General features: G+C 39.2%; 1 protein-coding gene across 1 annotated transcript in view; it reads left to right on the forward strand.

Annotated features, from left to right (window-relative positions):
- The first annotated feature begins 3,438 nt into the window (after positions 1 to 3,438).
- IL17RD (interleukin 17 receptor D) overlaps positions 3,439 to 19,123 on the forward strand; it is a 39,236-nt gene continuing 23,551 nt past the window's right edge. Inside the window, exon 1 of the mRNA XM_069865994.1 lies at positions 3,439 to 3,597. The gene's annotated coding sequence lies outside the window, so the exon portion shown is untranslated. The remainder of the gene's footprint in view (positions 3,598 to 19,123) is intronic.

The following is a 19,123-nucleotide window of genomic DNA, read 5'->3' on the forward strand; positions in this document are numbered from 1 at the left end:
TGCATCACAAATCTACTTTTCTCTAAAAGTGCAGTTTCGTATTACATCTAATCCAGTGTAACAGAAGACTGCTGCTGAAAGATGTAGTCCTGCCCTGCAACTTCTTTTCTCAGAAACGACATGTGGCCACAGAATGAGTCAATTCAACATGGTTTTGGAGCAGGGAGGAGCCTATCTTGGTGGCACATCAGTAAGATGAATAATCTCAAGAGAAGCAAGCTGTCTGTTCTTTATTATATTCACATGGATAAACAGATGCAAAACCAAACAGATATACAGAGAGTGGACATTTGACTGCAAACGTTCTCTGCCAGCAGTACAATTTGGCCTCCATACAATACATAGAATTGTGAGGTCCGGGGAGTGGTAATATTAAGTCAAGATTTGCATCCACGGATTACTGATAAATTGTTATTTTGATGGTGATCGGAGGTAATTTTCATATAATCACTGTTCGGTTTATTTCAGGCAGTTCCTTTTCATCATAAGTTACTCCTACATCTGATGCTAAATTGAGCCTTTAGGAATATAGGTCTGAAACTTCCTTGGTCATTTAAGTGCAATTTCCTGTAGAAGACATTAAGTCATCCTAAGAGGTCACAAGACCATTCACTCTCTACTCTATGAACTCTACAAGGCTCAAAATATCCCCATATACATGAAGACAGTCTTGAGAAAAAAAGCTCAGACAAGGCAGCGTAGCATAAGAAGTGAGCAGGAGAGAAATCTTACTGCTGGTACACTACAAGAGATTCTGTAGTCTTATTCAGCATTAAAAACTGGGTGCTCAATTGCAAGACCTGTTGCAAAGCATCTGGATTTAGAAGTGCTGGCTGCCAGTGTCAAAGCAGAATTCACGCGTCTAGTTCCACTTTCAAGTCCCATCTGGACACAGCAGCAGCTACTCCAGAAGTGCCAATAAATGCTTGGACACAGCAGGAGGCAGTTGGCTGCCAGGACAACATGCTGTGCTCTTTGCCACTCGCAAGACAATTCCAGCCACTGGATGGAATTGTTCTGGAGGTTGGATCTGGGCTCCATGGCCCACACTGTTTTAAGAAATTGCTGGTAATATCTGGATGACCTTAGGAAGTAGAGTGTCTATAGAAAGCAGCAAATTAAAACCAAAAAACACTACACCCAGGGGTCTTTTCCTGTCTTACTGGGGGCAGCGTCTTCCCAACTCCAAATCTAATTATTGGTTTAGCCTTGAACATATGTGCAAGACATAAAAGCAGGCATCTTTATGACCCTGTGCTTAAGTTTCCCCATCTATAAAAAGGGACAAGTAATACAGATTTTTACTTTCAGAGGTCAGTATTTCTCATGAAAGTTTGGCACATTTCTCAAGGCCTAGTGATTTAAGAGTTGCCTTGAACAAGATAAGTATTCATAACAACTTGATAGATTTGCTTCAAATTTCAATTCAATTTTATAGCCTGAGGTCACTGTCTTATCAGTTGATAATCTCTCACTTGAGCTTTGCCAGTTGGTTTTAAACTATGGCATGTTATAATACAGAAGATTCCATTAGAGTAGAACTTTAGGGACCCTTGACCCTGGTGGGAATGTTCACGCCTTTTCTGACAGTGTCCACATCCATCATGTCACACTTTATAATTTTGTTCTTAAGGTTTGATCCTGGAAGATCTTTCTTCCTCCTTTTTATGCTAGAGGTTCATTCCATAGGTAAGCCATCCCCATATAAGTGGGACACTTCAGTATAAGTGGCTATTTTCAAAAGATCTGGTTTTTTGCTTTCCTGTATCTGCTGAATGAAGTTCCAAAAAACCCTCACATTGCAGGTTTTCTGTTTTGGGATCTTATTTGGGCTTTTATAGAGACTGAGATGATTCCAGACCTATAAGAGTTTTCTGAGATCTTTTATCGTACTGTCTGCTTGGTTCTCTTATCTCATCCTCATTTCCTAACAGCGGGTGGTGTTTATCTCTATCAGAAGTGTGGTAGTGCATAATTGCCTGACTAAGCTGGATATTCTACAAGCATGATGTGCACTTTCTGGCCCAAAAGTATTTGCATAACTCCTTTTGCAATAAAGGTCAGTCCCTCTTGGGAGAGATTTCAGTCCTAGAAATATGAAGTATGGATGGAGCATTCACCTTCCAAGTCTAAGAAGTGATAGAAAGATTTGGTAGGGAATTTCTAACCATTTTATCAGAACGTTTTATTGCATGAGTTTTCATGTTTTTATAGGAATGGCTGCGTTCTCACTGCCCCCTCCATCTGGGAACAGCTGCTCACAAAGGGGAAGGAAAAGAAATATGCTTTTTAGCTTTAAGCAAGAAGGTAGAGTGGCACCCAAAACCAGCTGAAGAATGCATGATATTGATACCCATGACTTTTGGGTATTATGTATTCTATACTATTTGGAAACAAGAGACTTGTAAAAAGGACAAAAGATCCTACAGAAAAGCAGCCACTTTTGCCCTTAAGTTTGCTAGCTAGCTAGAATCTAGCTGAAAACGTTAACCGCTGACATTTGATTCCCACCTCTCCCCTGCCCTTTTCCACAAAAGATTTCAGTGGAAATTATTCTAAAGGCATACAAAGCAATGAAATACTTCTGTATTCAGTCAGTTTGTTCATGTTGGTAAGTTGGACATGGTGGCAGGATGGAGTTAAGTTTTTTTTTGCAGATACGTCATTTTGTTGTTAGCTGAAGCTGAACTATCAATACTGATTTTGTCAGGTGGCATCTTTGCTTTGTGCTAGTAAGTCTGAGGTCTTAGTAAGATTGATCATTTCGCTCCTTTCTGGGTGCTGCCAGTATAATTGGTGGTACCTGCGTCTTCCTCAGTTATTCTGCTACCTACGAAAGGTCACTGTTCATTCTCTATTTTTGTTTCTACTAAAATCATTGTAGGGCATTGCGTCGATAGCACAGATAATGTCCACTTTCCTCTTAGTTCTCACTTAAAAATTTCAGCTCCTCTAGCAGTCTAGGTCTCTGCTAACAGAAACAGTTCCCCGTAGTTTAGGAGACTGTTTGCAGCTCCATGGAGATGTGTTCCCGCACCACGGGAACTCGTTCGGGACAGCGGGTCAGGTACCAGCCAGACCCAGTTATTTTTCAGGAAAGATTCCCGAAGCGCTGCTCCCCGGCGCACGTGGGGAAAGGGGCAGGACGATCCCGGCTCGCTCCCATTGTTCCTCTGCGCAGAGGGGGCGGAGGCGGGGGGGGGACCGGGGCGAGGAGGAGCCCCCCGCCCCCGGGCGGCACCGCGCATGCACCGGGCTGCGCTGGGACAGGGGCTGGGGAAGGGGCTGCCCTGCGCCCCCGGTACCGGGATGCGCCCCGCGGTACCCAGGACGCGCTCGCTGGCACCCGGGATGCGCCCCGCGGTACCCAGGACGCGCTCGCTGGTACCCGGGATGCGCTCGCTGGTACCCGGGATGCGCCCCGCGGTACCTGGGATGCGCTCGCTGGTACCCGGGACGCGCTCGGTGGCACCGGGGACGCGCTCGCTGGTCCCCGGGCTGCTCCCCTGCCTCCTGGCGCTCCTCGCCTGTGCCGGCGGGGCCGCGGGGGCAGCCGGCGGCAGGAGGGGAGCAGCGGGCGAGGCTTGCGGAGGGAGGGTGAGTAGAGCCGGTGCGGGGGTCGGTGCGGGGGTCGCTCCCGGCTGCGGGTCCCGTGTGCGCAGGGACGGGACTGCCCGGCGGCTGCCTCGGAGGGGAAAAACTTCTCCGAGTCACTGAGCAGCCGCAGGTCGGGAGAGAGGGTGCTGTTTCCCAGGAATGGTTAGTTTCTTGCTCGGGAGGGAGAGGTAACGTGTAAGCGGGGAGTTTGGAGAAGTCACTCGACAGGTCCCGTCCTCCGGAGCCCAGGGGAGCAAAACAGCCGCTTGGGCTTTGTTATTTTAATGATCCGAGGCCGCTTTGGGGTCTTAGCTTCAGGCCTGGTCATTCTACAGAGGATGTAGGAAATTTACGGGAGGGAGGAGAGGGGAGGAAGGTGATAATTCTGTTGTCGAGGAGTTGGTTCCTGCTCTCTTTGCCTTTTGTTCCTGCCTTTGGTGTGTTTTGCTGTCAGCAGACTGCTCTTGATTGCTTCTGCTCTTTTTTTAATGCTTTTAAAAAAGCCTTTGAGTGGAGTGGTTTGGTTTGGCTTTTTTCCCTTCCTCCTGATGGTTCCAGCTCCAGTGGTTTCGCGGGGATGCGCGCACACCGGAGGCAGCAGCGCTGACTTTCATTGCTTTTCCTTTTTGTTGGGCTGTCAGTAGGGATTTCCTTGGTTTCAGATCAGAGCTTTTGAGAAGGTTACAGCAGCACACGGTTCAGAAGTTTGTAGGGCACGGTTTAGAAAGGCGAAGCAGTGGAAAGGGGGTGAAGGAAGAATGTGGAAAAACAAACTTCACAGCCTGGGAAAGCTTCAGAGCTAAACCTTTGTGTTGGATGGAACCGTTGAAGGTTTGAACTCCCTTATTAGGTCTTTTTTTTTTAGCTGAGAATTAGGAAGAAAATGTTTTGGCTCAGCGTGTCTATTGTATGTTGCACAGATGTAGGCAGGATGCAGACTCCACATGCTCCTCATGGCCAGTGTGTGTAACTCTGTCAACTTTGGCACCAGCTATTCAGTAAATCATTGCAATTAAAAGTCCCAACACTTCAATATTGTATTTTGACGTTTGTAGAAATATGCAGATGCAGCTTGTATTTGATTTAACGTCATTGTATGTATCAAACCTGAAAGTACCACAATATAATTCCTTTAATACGATTATTTTGACTGGCTGTTAGTAAAAATTACTCTTTCCAATTGGCAACCACCCCCCTTTTCTTTATTGTTCAACAACAAATGTAACATTTTAGCTTGTGAAATATTTGTACTGGTTTCTGAGGTGGTTTTTTATGTTTTCAGCGTCAAGATCAGACTTCTCTAGCTATTTTATTAAATACGTTTCCTGATTGTCTAATTCTAATTCATAATCTGGTTTTGTAACACCAGTTTTACTTATGATTGCCTACCTAATCCAGGCAGGGCAGCGTTTATTAGAGTAATAACTGTGGGATGGTACCCGTTGTCTCAGTTATGTGGTATTTATCTTGGTCTGCATGTAAGTTTTGAGTAGACTTGACATCCCACTAAATGACTGATGGCCCCTCTAACACATTGTCTGCTCTGGAGCAGGGTTGCCTTTGAAGTAGTGCCCTGTAGGAAGTAAAGGGACTATTTGCTCTATTAAAATTCCTTGGTATTTCCTCTGTTTAACCACAGGCCACTTCCCCTCTGCCACCCTAAACACTGCAGGGACACTGACTGATTGAAAAGACACAAGCCCTGAAGTAATTGTATCCTATTCAAACAGATATTCTTATTGCTGGTTATTTATAAGTAGTGTCTAATTAATGTGTGTTAAGGGCATGAATAAATCTTAACATTCTATATAGAGAAAGTAAAAATGTCTAGCGTGCGTTAAAGGAAGCAGTTGAATCAAGGTAATTCCCAGTGACATAAATAAACAATCTAAACTTTTAATAGTTGTTTAAGGAGAAATAAAATGTAGATAGCTGGGTATTTCTATGTAAATTTAGATAGACGCATGTTGGATATTTTCCTCTGCTAAAACTGCATTTCCCACCCCTGATTAATCTTCTTTTGTTTGAGTGATGATTTTGAAAATCCAGATTCCATCTTGGCACATTTATACAAGTAATGCTTATTTTCCTTTCACTCTTCAAAATGCAGTGTTAAGTCTCCTTAGTATTTTGTGGCAGTAAAAGCTTGACTTGATGAGAGCATATTACTGGATTATGGTTAAAAGAATGTGATGAAGAAGTATTTGATGTCTTGAATCATAGCTCCTGAAATTATTGTTAATCATTAGTGTTTACAAAACTGAAGTCTTTAGATGCGATTCTTTTATTTAGAAATTCTATCATAAGATATATGCTGGTATTAATTTCCTTCTCTAGTACTACTAACGTGTTTGTCTTGCAAGCCCAACGTGTATCTGCAGCATGAAAGAAGTTAATATCTGGGCGAGTAGCTTAACATCGCTGTTGCTAAGAATTATCAGTTATTTCAATGGATCCAGGATTTTAGAATCTGGGTTGACTTTAAGTCTAGGATTTCTTTCATTGATGTTTAACAGAAAGTTTAATGTATTTCTACGCTTAATGTTATTTCAGATTAAGGTAGAACATTTTCCTAAAGCAGAATAGCATTGCAAAGTAGCTTTCCATATGTACGTTCTTTCCATATGAATGTTCTTTCCATATGGATGATCTTACTACATCACATGCATAGCTTTATCCAGAAAAAATACATCAGGGGAGGGCCTCTTTTATCTAGAATAAGTATGTCCACATGGGGAGCTCTTCTGGAAATGTAGTCTGAATTTTTTTCATCCAATATACGAGACATGAAGTGGATGGGGAAGACAGAGTTGGGCTTTGATGATGATTTGAATATATTTCAGATTCATTTATTTGCTGTTAAACACATGAACAACTTTACTCTCAAGTTGTTTTGTGGATTCTTGTGGGACTACACACATGAGTAATTTTTTTTCACATGTTTAATTCCTCTGAAGTTCCTGGCACTGAATGGTGTTTAGTATAAAGCCTAAGTTTAATGAGACCATATGATGAGGAACACTAAATAATAAAGCATTTCAGCAAACTTCTCCTCCCTTGTCTTATTAGCTGAGAGTTGTACCTTCTTTTGCTGTGCTAAGTGAAGCTTATCAGACATACTGGGAGTCTCTGTTCCCATGCATTCTACCCTGAAACTCTCCCTGTGTCATCTTCTATGCTTTTTATTTAAGGAGCTTTCCATTTCCTTTTCTCTTTCATAGCAGGGGCTGTATAGGTCCCCATTTACTGCTGTTCCACTATCAGGAGCTCTGCCTGTCTCAGTAGGCTCACGCTGCTGTGTCCTTGCATTTATCTCCTCAAGCATCCCTCTTAACACATACTCTTCTCTACAGCTGTTTTTTTTCTAAGCATAGAGCTAAGTCATACTGAAATAATTTTCCCAGCTAAATATATGTTTTGGGAACTTTATTTAGGAGAAAGAATACCTTGTAAAATGGTAAGAAATAATATACTGGAATTTAAATTCCTCCCTTTAGCTCTTAGTCTTTTCTTACAGTTTAAAAATTGGATATGCTTTTGCAAAGTATTTAAAAAAATTAAAGGTATTGGCTGAAGATAGTCCTGAGATGAAGCACGGTGGAAGGTGTTAATGTTTACCATCAGGGGGTTCTTTAATCTATAGGCAGTTCCAGAGTTGGTTGAAAGCTCTGCAGACCAGATGCCAGGAGTTCTGTATCTTCCATTTTTGTCTGGATTTTTTCAAATGAATAGTTTACTCTTCATTCGTGTATGGAACAATGCAGTAGCATTTTAGAATTGATTTTTTATTTTGAATTTCGTTTATCACTTAACATAGCAGTGAGTGTGACCCCATTTACTCTGGTGTCAGAGAGTGTTGATAACAGTCTGCCTATTTAAGTTAATTTAGAAATGCACTAAGTAGCCTAAGTATGTTAATGTTTAAAAAAGCAGATGACTGTTTCTTCAGGAACTGTGAGGCTGTGCAGTCTAACTGCTTTGTTTCCAGAATGAACATTCAAACACATGACCTAGAGGACAAAATTATGGCAACATGAGCCTGCTTGTCTAATTGAAATTAAGAGTTAACAATAAAAATTTATATTTCCTATATGTTGGTGTGAAATGAAGAAATTTGACTGTGATGTTAATTCGTAAGCTGCTGACCTAACAAGATTTCTTCAGCTGAAGTTTTTTAGGACTGTGACAGGTTGGATTAATTTTCTCTGTAGATCATGTCCCTTAGTTTAGGTGTCGAACTCCACTCCCTGCATTACTTCCCCCCCCAAAATCTGGTTTTGAGTAGGCAGAAGTGTAGTAACTACTGTATGACACTGTTAATTTAAAATCTTGAGGCACTTATTTAAGAACAAGTTCTGCTTTGATAGATTAATACTTTATAGTCCACTGGTGAAAAGATGTTAAGCAGTCATGATTAGATTATACTAGCTTTTCTTTCCTTAATTATTTGGTAATGTTAATGTAACATGGATGTTACTTAATTAAAACTGCAACATTTAAGGGGTGTTTAATAAGGACCAGCTGTCTTTTCCAACAGATCAGTCTGAAGATGATGAAACGAAGCTTTGATGTGAGCTTGCCTGCTTAATTCCGCTCAAAGGCTGGATTTTACTCATAAATTTAGCATGTTTTTTAGAAGCAAGCAAGATAAGAGGAGTGTGAAGTACTAGCAGAGAACTGTGAAGTTTAAACACCATTTTAAATTATCAAATGTAGAAATATTTTTTTTATTTTTGAAGCATATTGCTTTGTTGTTATTTTTCCGAAACTTTAAGTTAATGCTGTTTCTTTTCTATACCAAACTCAAAATGCATTGTTAGGTTCCAGTAAAGGATGCATACTAAGTTGCAGTTCATACACTTTTTTTGTCCCCCTCTGTTCCTTGGTAGGCTTTTCTCTTCATGCAGTAGGTGATGAATGTCTCCAAACAGGTGGATAAATTCTTTATATTGGCTTAGAAATGTAGTTTTTGGCTCCTGCCAGAGTTATCCAGTACATTAAGCTCCTCTGTTCCTCCTTCAACTTGAGTTAAGCAATCTGTTACTGAGTTCCTTAATCTATAATAACCAGGTTAAAAGAGTTAAGTGGGCAATCCTTTTCCTTGTGTGTCATTGATAATTAGGGCTGGAATTGTCTAGCAAAACCTTTTGAATGGATTTACGTGGAGATGAAATAAGAAGTACAAGCCTGCAGGTTTGCGTGATGCAGAATATAAGGGTCAGGGAGATCACTTTCTTTTAGATGACTGAAGAAGTATTGCTCTTTCATTTGGCTGGTAGGACGCTGTATCTCTAAAAAGCCATCAAGCTCTTCTGGGAGAGGGACGTTTGCATCTCGGGCAGGTAAGAAATAAAACACTGACAGCTCACTTAGGGTGTGAAAAACACATTGATGCTGGCTACACGTAAGCGATATTTTCAATTAAGTATCAAAATCTATCAGTAGTATATAAATGGATATTGAACAGAGGGGAAGTGTCATAGCAATCTGTTAAATGCACGTTGTGGTTTTCATGTTGCCCCTTAAGTATAAGCTCTAGGTGCATAAGTACCCTTTATTTTTATTCTTATAGGTCTGGTCTTGGGTTGTTATTCAGCAAGACAGTAAATCCAATTTTGGGGCACATCACTCACGTTGCTTAAACAAATGCAAGAGGTAGCTTTGTCCTAAGAGGTTTCATACTAGATCAGGTATCGTGTCTCTTCTTGCACGCCTAAACGTATAAACTCTGGTTAAGTCAACAGAGTTAGAGTTGTGTGGGTGTGACTGATGTGAATCCAATTTGTACCACTTGGTGATCTGATAGTGTGCAGAGGGTCTGAGCAGTGATGACCTATTGGGTTCTAAGTTGCTACGAGCTGTGGGTATTACACTAACAACTCGCATCTCAAGGTGTGCATATTCTGTGCTTAAAAGTTTCTAGGTAATGGATTTCTGTCCATCTGTGTGATTCTCTTAGCCCACAGAGTGGAATGCAATAACCATTCCTACATCCTCCGCAATATGGCAATGCTCGTTTTTCCTCATGGTTGGTGGGCAGGCTTGGATTTTAATTTCTGACCTTCCCTGTGTTCTTCACTCTTATATCAATGGGAGGGACTAGATATTTCTGATCTTGCTTCTGACTACATTCAAATCCAACCAAGCAATCAGTGACTTCTCTGACTTTTTTTGTATACGGCTGTGGGAAAATTCCTGGTTGGCTGGCTATGAATTAATGAAAATCCTTAGAATGCTTCACTAATGATAGCTCCTGTGGCTTTAAAAATGCTATTCCCTTTTTTTAATTTGGGGGAGGTCACAGAGGTTTACAGAAACTAAGAAAAGAAAACTTAACATCTGGTTGTGCTCTGTTGATGACTGCCTTTGTGTGAAGAAAAGTTATGGCATCTCCTCAGCATCAAACGCATTCAAGGTGATCCTTTCTAAGAACTCTTTGCAAGAATACTTTTCACTCAAACTGTGATTTCTAATTAATTTTGCTTTGTATCTTTAAGGAGGAGGATTTTAGTCCTCCACGGGAATCCCAGACTCATAATATTGATGCTTAAAATACACCTTGCCTTTATGAAATAAACATTTTTTCTTGAGTTTTATATTTATAATGGAAAAAACATTTCTGCATATTTCTAATATTTATCTTTAAAATTTCAGAACTCTAAGAATAAATCAACCTATTGGGTTAGATTTTGAGCTTCGTAAAAGGAATTTATTTTTGTTGTTTGCATATCCATAGTGAAGATTACTTTGATCTATTTGCATTTAAAGTTTCAAACAGTAATCTGAAAGGTCCTCTTTTTAATCTTACAAGCTAAAATTATTTTCTTAATAATGCAGGTTAAAATTACATGTTAATTTAGTTTTATCTGGTAGGAAGGCATAATTTAAGAACATTTAGAACCAAACAGCAAATATTATAAACTGTTAAAACCAGAAGCTATCAGCTGCTCCGTTAAACATATGTATTCCAGGTGTGACTGGCCTAGAATTGGAAAGCAGTTAAAAAATGCAACCTTTAGAGAGTTCATTGTTTTTTATACAATTGAAACAATCTATAGACAAACCTCTATTTGTCATCTGCTTGTGGAAGCAGCACCCCAATCTGTTTTCTTTTTAAACATGGAATATGAAGGGATTTGTTGAGTGGTTTTGTTTTGGTTGGTTGTTGGATTTTTTCTTTTCTTTAAAGAGCTGAAATCACACCTGTTAAAATCAGTGGTGAAACTTTGACTCCTGTTTTGCTGGGATTTTTTCTTTTATACCTCAGGTGGATTGATGCTTTGTGATTACCTGGTGCTGAACAACCAAGACTCACTTCAGTACACGAGCTGGATGCTTCACCCACTTGAAAAACAAGACTCTGATCTGGCTGCTTCTTTGTATATTCGAGAATATTACTGCCCACTAAGCAGGACATGAGTTCAGAATTCAATTCACTTCCACAGTAATGTCCTGTGTGGTGTCACAGAAGGCAGTACCCTATAAAGTCACATTTTCGTTTTAGTAATAAGCTCCTTGACAAACAGGCCCTTAGGGATATTTTTTTTTAAATGTACCAGAGTAACTTTGGGTACAGCTGCCCAGACAATGAGGAATTCCATCTTTTTCCCCTGTCTGAGCTATCCAGATGCCAGTCTGTCTCTTGTCCCAAAGCCCTTGTAAAGCCTTCCTGTGTTGCTTCATACTCCTCCAATTTCTATGGGGATCAATCTTGCCTCCCTGTCTGGGCTTGCCCCTAATTACAGGCGCTAGTGAAAAAATGAGGATGGAAATTGGAACAGGTAAATTGTGCAATTTATTCTGAGCATGAAGGCTGCTCTGTCTGAATGAGCTTTAAATATAGTGTGAGAAGGGGTGTTGCTGAATCACAAACGTTTTAAGCAAAGATTTCAAGCTTGTGCTGGGCTTCCCCTTGAAGTCTTAGAGATGCTGGCTATAAATGGGTGATTTAAGCTTCTCCCTGTAAGTGTGAGCAGATCCTTAGAAGCTTGGAGTGGGATTCAGAAAAAGAATAGAGTGCCCTAACTCCCATTGACTTTCAATGGGATTTGTTCTCTTTTGTGGCTCAGGGTGTAGTTACACTTTATATTGACTCAGCAGTGACGCTGATTAGTGAAATTTTAACTCCCATCTGCTTCCTCCCACTTTAGTCTTGCTGTTTGCTCTTCCTTCTCCACCTGTTTAAACGCACCTGTTTGTGAGCTGCATTGCAAATCACAACATTAACACAGTATGAATTGGAAGTATCTCTTTTTCTTTGTTTTGTTTTACAACTAAAGCAATTTCGATGAGTTCCCCGTGCAGTTATATCAAGTTTGTATTCAGAAGTGGTGAACTACAGCATGAAGGAGAAGCCAAGGACTGGACAGGGGAGTCAGGAAATCCCTAAGCAAATTTTGTGATTAAGTCAATGTTCCATGTCACTTTTCAGATACTTTTAAAATTCCCAGCCTCGATGTGTGTTAATTTGGATGCCTTTAAAAAAGTGTGTAATCCAAAGAGTTTGAGGTTAGCATACTAAGCATATGTGAAACTTTTCATGTGAACGTTTTTTTAAACAGTTAATTTTTTCACAAGCAAGAAGATGATAATGTTTCAGAAATCACTTCAGTGTCTGTTGAAATGCAGCCAGCTCTGTGGTGGGATACAGAGTGCAGGGTAACGCTATACAACCCTTCCTGCCAGGAAATGAAGAGGAGTGTATTCATTTGTAACCCGAGGGGGGGACTTCACTATACACCCTGTGTTTTGTGAATGGAATCTGGGAAGATTACTGCTAAAATTACTGAGTGACCCAGAGGTCTTACATAACTCTCTCTATTTCTTATCTTGCTCTGAAGGCATCATTTCCTATTAGTAGGGTGTCTGTAAGCGAATCTGCATACTTATGGAGTGTGGTTAAGGATTACTCCTCATTATAAAAAGCTTTAATTTTATTTACTGTATCAGAACTTTATGTGAGATCTCCTGATAACACTTCACAAGGCATATAAACAACCCCAGAAGAAGAAAGGGCCACATGTACAGCTGGATGCTTTTGTTACGAAAGAATACCATGTTTTGCTTTTTCTGTTCTATAAAACAGAATATTTAGCTAAGATGCTTTTCAAGGAATCGGTAACATGATCTAGTCCAAAAATAGTTACAACTTTGCTTTATTGTTTACATTTCTTCAGCAAATTGTCTGTGATGTTTAATTATTACCTTTACCTTAGTTCACCTTCTGACAGGAGTAATAGGTTGACCACAAAAAAAGTTAAAATAGGACTCAAAAAGACAAGCACTTAACTCAGCCTGACTTGTGACAGGTGAGAAGTTGTTATTCCATACTTTGTCAGAATAACATCAGTAGAAACAAAACCTTTATCTTTTATTCATTAGTTAGGAAGAATGCAAGTTGGGATAGCTTAGGTTTTTCCGTATAGTTGCATTTGTGAGAGTAATTCACTAATCACGGCATTCACTTTTGGGGTTCCCTTTCAATAAGGACCACTAGGCATGAAATGTCATGCAGAGATTGGAAAATGGAACATTCAGCTCACTAAAGAATGAGCTGCAAGGACAGAACTTTCTTTTTATTACATTCTGGCATTAAATGTAGGAATCAAAGGCACAAAATAAGTGATAGAACAACGCCTTTTGTCATCGAATAATGCTGATAGATAGGGGTGACTATTGTTCAAAGCAGCCATGTGAGGTTTGGTATATATGGTTTAGTTATTGTTATGATCCATTCAACCACAGAAGTTAGTAATGGGTAAACTCCAGTAATTTATTTACATTCTTGTGTGTGGAAAGTGATTTGTAGTTTTAGGAGTGATTTCCAAGTAGTATTCCTGGTGTGAGTTACCATTTATATTTTACATCGGAAGCGGAACTTGCTGCTCTTTTGATTTGTTTCTCAATGTACTACAGTAATGTCATTTCATTTTAATAGATATGAAGTTTTAAATGGAAAGGGTTTTATATTCTGTATTGTATTTATCTTATTGTTCAGTGTTTAGGATTAGCTGTTCATATACCCAGTTTAACTTTGATAAACAGAAGTCAGGTAAATGAGAGAAATAAGCATTCAATTGAACTTTTTAATCTGTGCATTTAAATGCTTAAGCTTTTAAAACTTATTTTGCAATTCTGGCTCCTTGAATAAGATGACTGCTAGAAGGAAACTTGTTCATGGTATTGAATTTCTGTATAGAGACTTTTTTGCTAGAAATGATGGTTTCCTTCCAAAAAAGATCTGTTAATGTGCGTGGCTCTTTAAAAATAGGTGGTTAAAAACATGATTGTGAATGCTTTTTCAAGTATTCTTTTCATTCAAAAGATTTTTTTTCACAATTTGATCAAAGTCATGTAACCTATGGCTCTGTTTTTGTTGCACATGCTGATGGTCTGTGGATAACATTACATTTTTTCAGCATGAAACTGAACACTTCAAATCCCTAAAGCAGTCTCAAATTTATGGTTAATAAAAGAATTTATTGTACTGGATGTCATCTGTTATATCACTCTGGGAACAGAAACTGGCAGTGAGTGGACAGGAAATATTTCCATTTCAAATCGCTTCAGCCTTATGGTCTAAGGCGAAAGTGTCTGATTTCAGAAACATCATTGAATATAGATGTAACATAAGTATTTTATTTAAGAAGAGTATAATCTTTTCCAAATATCTCTTTTTGCTTTATAGTATAAAGATGCTTCATATGGTGTTAATATCTCATACTTTCTGTATTTCAGTATTGATCCCTTAACCTCAAGGCAAATATTTAGACATGCAAGTTGATGAGTTACTGTACAGGGCCAAACTTCTTCAAAGCCTCAGAGCTTTGTATTTGTAATTGGTTGGGGTTTTAAGAGTGTCAAGTCCCACGTAATTATTAGGTTCTTCCAGCATAATGGATTTCTTCAAGTTATGTGCTTTTCAAATGTATTATAAAGTGTGAGATCCATGGATTTAAATTTTGTGAATGGAAACTGTAACCAGTTGTATTGAAGCTTCTGTATCTCTTTTTGTGTGCTAAGTAGTATTCAAATAGCTCTACATTTTAAAATATTTAATGCATATGTTTGCATATATTTGTCTAGGGGACATTAAGCAGGAAATGAATCTGTGTTTCCCAAGTCTCTGAGCAAGGAGAAATTCCAAGATGATTCTTCTGTTCAAAATATGGTGCAAAAGGTGTTTGTATATTTTCTATTTCTTTTTTAATGGTCAGTGCTTCATGTCTAAGGTGTCTCACAGAGAATTAGGTGGGAAGAAAAGTGAGATAGAGAATCTTTCTTCAGTCTTAAGGCGTTAGGATTGTCACTGTCATCTTTACATATATGCAACACCACAGGAACATGCTGGTCCTGTTGGGTAAGGAAATATGCCTTCACTTCACTGGACAGCTCATATGTTTGATATAGTCTTCTAAACTGATTTTATATTTCTGGCAATTCGAATGATGTAAGTGAAATTGCAGTTTAGGGTACCCTCTCTTCAAGGTTCCTTTCAATTGTGAGGACTTAGTGTGGAATGAGTCTGGATGTTATTGATGCAGCTTGTATGGAAACCAAAGGAATTTCTTTAGAGCAGCACAGTAATGGTATTTTTCTGGAGGGTAAATGCACTTTGTACCATTCCTGCATCTTGTCAGAGTAGGTCATAAGAGAGTAAACCCATATGCCAAGGCAGCATTTGTACAGCAGGCATTTGATTTTAGCATTTCTGTTATTTTTTTCCCAAAGTGTAATGAGTGAGTATGGAAATTTATAATTTAAAAGAAAGCTGCTTTGACTGAAAACTTAAGACTTATAAAGATGTAGATTTTCTTTGCCATAGTATTTTTTTTTTAATTAGATAATCCAATTTTAAGCAATAACACAAGAATGAAAAGTGCTCCAAGGTTCTAGGAACTGGGTAAGAGCATCCTTCGTGAAAAAGGCTTAGAATTAAAATATTGCAAGAGCTTAAATAGCGCTTAGGCAAAGGGCACCAGATTTGTGATATAGGTTGTGTCAGTGTTTTAGCAGATACTACATTTTGTGTCAAGTAGTGTATTAATTAGTATGAAAATGGCAGTTATGAACTAGCGATGTGTAGTATGGATAGAACATGTAACCTTTGCTTTAGCCTACTTTCAAAAGCACTTACCATGAAATACATAGGAAAAAGGCATCTCTCAAGCTGTTTTACTTGTTTATGTGGATTATAAAGTGTGATATCCATAGGATGTGGCTTTTATTAGTAGAAACTGAATGCAGTCAGACTGGTACTATATCAAACATTAAATCTATATTTAATAAATAGTATTTAGGTTCCCTTTTTTTAGTTGTTCAAAACCTCATGGGACTCAATAGCACACAATGCCTAAAGACTTGGCCAGTACAGATACTCTTAAACAACACACAGTTCCTTATTGCTTTTTCTGACAGTAAGATTTAGCTGTACTTAATGCTTTTAAGTCCAAGTACTGAAGAGGGATGAGCATACAGGAACACCTGAATATGTTCTGTCTTATCTTCATCCCTTATTTCATTGTGGAAAGCCTCAGCAATCTTGATGGCAGAAGCTGTTTTGTTTAAAAGAGATGGCTGAACGGTACAATTATAGGGACAAAACACAGATTTGCAGAGTGAGAAAATCAAATCTCCAGAAGGAAAAAGTCAGCTGTGATGATCAGGTGAATTCTGAGGCGAAGCACTGGTGGTTCTCAGAAACATTCTCAAGAACGGCTCCTCAGAAAGCTGCATGTTGGATGGTTCTGTTGAATAGTGTCCAAATTCCTGATGTTGATCATCATTTGGTGAAACTTTTCCTACTTAAATGGTTGTAAGTGGGGAAGTTCCAGTTTGCTTGCAGAGAGGGGCCAGTACAGTTGTAATATTTGAGTACAATTTCTCCCACGTATCCTTCAGGTGGACCAGAAGTGTTTGTGCAGCTTTGTGTATATTTCTGGCACATTCCAAATGGAGTTTTTTGGCTGCAATGTGATGGCCGTACTCCATAGAGGCCAACCAGGAGTGTATAAATTCCCTGGCAGCTGAAGCTTAAAATCTGCAGCCACCAAATGTATCTGCCAGTGTCTCTCAAGTTCAACCATGTGGATCATCAGTACAGAGTAAGCTCTGGACCTTCTAATCCTCACTGCTGATTGTATTACTGCTTAAGCTGTGGGAGTAATTTTCATCTTCTCTAGACCAGGACTAGATGGAAGTTCTAAGAAGGAATTAATGTGCTAGATGTGCATAGTTGAGCAGTGAGAATCGCTGGTTGCATGCTTGTCTTGGGGAGGTGGGAGTAACAATATGTAGGCTTTAAAGTCTTAGCTTCTCATTACCTGAGCCTTTTAAAGTTATGTAGCTCACAGGGATGGTGACTTTGGGAAGAGATGTTTGTATCAATTTAAAGAAAGCTGGTTTTTTTTTACTTCCATCTGCTGCAAAACCAAGTTTCATGTGAGTAATTAAAAATATTGTTGGGGGAATGGTGAAAGATTCTTTAAAGCTGGCACATGGGATCTTGGCAAGCAAATAATCGATTGTTCCTGGAATTGAACCGTGCTGCTTACGAGTTCTCAGTTTTAAAATCTTATGGATGTGTTTTTCTAAATCCCTAAGAATAGGTTTTCATGTCCAAAATAATTGCATTACTTCAGAGAGAGGGGTTAAGATGGAACAATCCCAAATCCTATCTACTTTAAAAGTTTTATGAGTTCTGTGGCACTCTAATCGGTAGAGTGGAGGAGTTATTGTTATATTACCTTTCCTCCAAATCCTTCAGAACCCAAACTTCAGGCTGTTTCTATGTTGGTCCTACAAAACCAGTGTGCGTTAGTTTTCTTTACGGTCAGGAGGTCCTGTGCATATATGCTGCTTTCCTTAGTTTTGCCTGTGGTTTTCATTCATCTAAGAATTAAAATTAAGTTTCTAAGAATGCGCCTTTTGTATTTTACAACTGTAAAGTTCTTAAAGAATTTCAGTGACTTTTAAGTAATAGAGGAGAAGGATTAGCACTGGGAAGACATTGTGTGATTAAAACAAAATAGATGTGTTATGCCAAATTTTTCACATTCCAGCCTTTATGTGATGTTCTGCTTTAAACATTTCCTTGCAAGCAGCTGTTCTTATCATTTTCGAAAGTTAAAATTGGGATAAACTCACCCTGTACTGCAAATGGAGTGTCTCCAGGCTGCTTGCTCCAAGTTTGTTTGCAATGAAGATCTCCAACAATGCAGTAAGTTTCAGATTAGAACATTTTAGGTAGAACAGTTATGAACAAGCAGTTAATCCACATTTGATGACAGTTTCCTAGATAATTCCTCGTTAATTGTTTCCTAGATAATTCCTCATTAATTGTTTCCTAGATAATTCCTCGTTAATTGTTTCCTAGATACGTTGGTTTAGAAGTGCTAGGACATAAGCTAAAATTCAGTGCTTAGGCAATAGTTTCTCTAAGTATGAGAGATCCTGTAGGCTTACTGAGGTTGTGGATAACATCCCACCATAAGAAAAATATACTCTTTGAGTGGAATAATTGGCTGGCTCGTTCTTTTTATATTGTGCTGTGTTCTGTATTAAGCAGTAAGCATGCATAGCAGCATTAATTAATTAATTTCTCCTCCATTATTTCAGGTGTGAGTTATTCTTTTCATTTGTTGATCATACCACATGTCAGCGTTTCTCAAAACTAATTTGTCATGGGTCCCTCTGAAAAAAAACTTACTATTTGCTCTCTTTTCCTTCTCGGTCACGATCACCATTTGTGCACCTGCCTTGGCATTGCTCTTTCTCCCCCTCCCTTTCTCAACCACCTCCTCTTTTCTCGTAGCTCTCCTGCCAGGGGTCATGTCCCACAGTTAAGGGAACACTGTTTAACTACAGACTTCTGGCTTTTGTCCAGATATGCTTAGACTTGCGTGTTTGTTGGCAACCTGCATTGTTTGAGTATTTATTCTGTTGGTTTTTTTAGGGGCCTTTTTGTTTGGTTTCTTACGGAAGGCTTATCAAACGTGAATCACACAAGGAAGCTGGAAAAAATTAAGTGTGACAGAGCAGACTGTAGAAAACTTCCTAGGCAAACTTGCAAATTGCATGAGAGAAATAAGAGCTGCTGCCCTTTCCCTGCAGTGCTTTGCTGCATTGAATTCCTGGGTTTGACTCGGAGATTTAAGATTTTCACGGTAGGAGGTAAACAGTATAGATTAAACTTGCTTCTATTGTTGTTAAATTGTGGCTTTAAGGGCTGTCTGCGCTCTAAAGCAAAGCCCTGCGTTCTGAACAGCTGCCTGAGCCCTGTTGCAGGCTGAGGAGTCCTGCTGTCCCTTCTTTTTGTAATGTTTTTTCCTTACAATGATTTCTTACCTCTCCATCAGACTGATGTGTAAGGTAACTTTCCACTTTGCCTTCTTCTAAATAGGAATTGAAATAGCCAGGAATGAAGTGTAACAAAGAGGCACAGATACTGTCATTTCAATTTTTTAAAAAAAATATTTTATAGCTAGGATTTACTGCAATTCATGATCTTCAATCAGCATGTTTCACC

The sequence above is a fragment of the Phaenicophaeus curvirostris genome, chromosome 11 (assembly GCF_032191515.1).
Source record: "Phaenicophaeus curvirostris isolate KB17595 chromosome 11, BPBGC_Pcur_1.0, whole genome shotgun sequence".
Classification (NCBI taxonomy): Eukaryota; Metazoa; Chordata; class Aves; order Cuculiformes; family Cuculidae; genus Phaenicophaeus; species Phaenicophaeus curvirostris.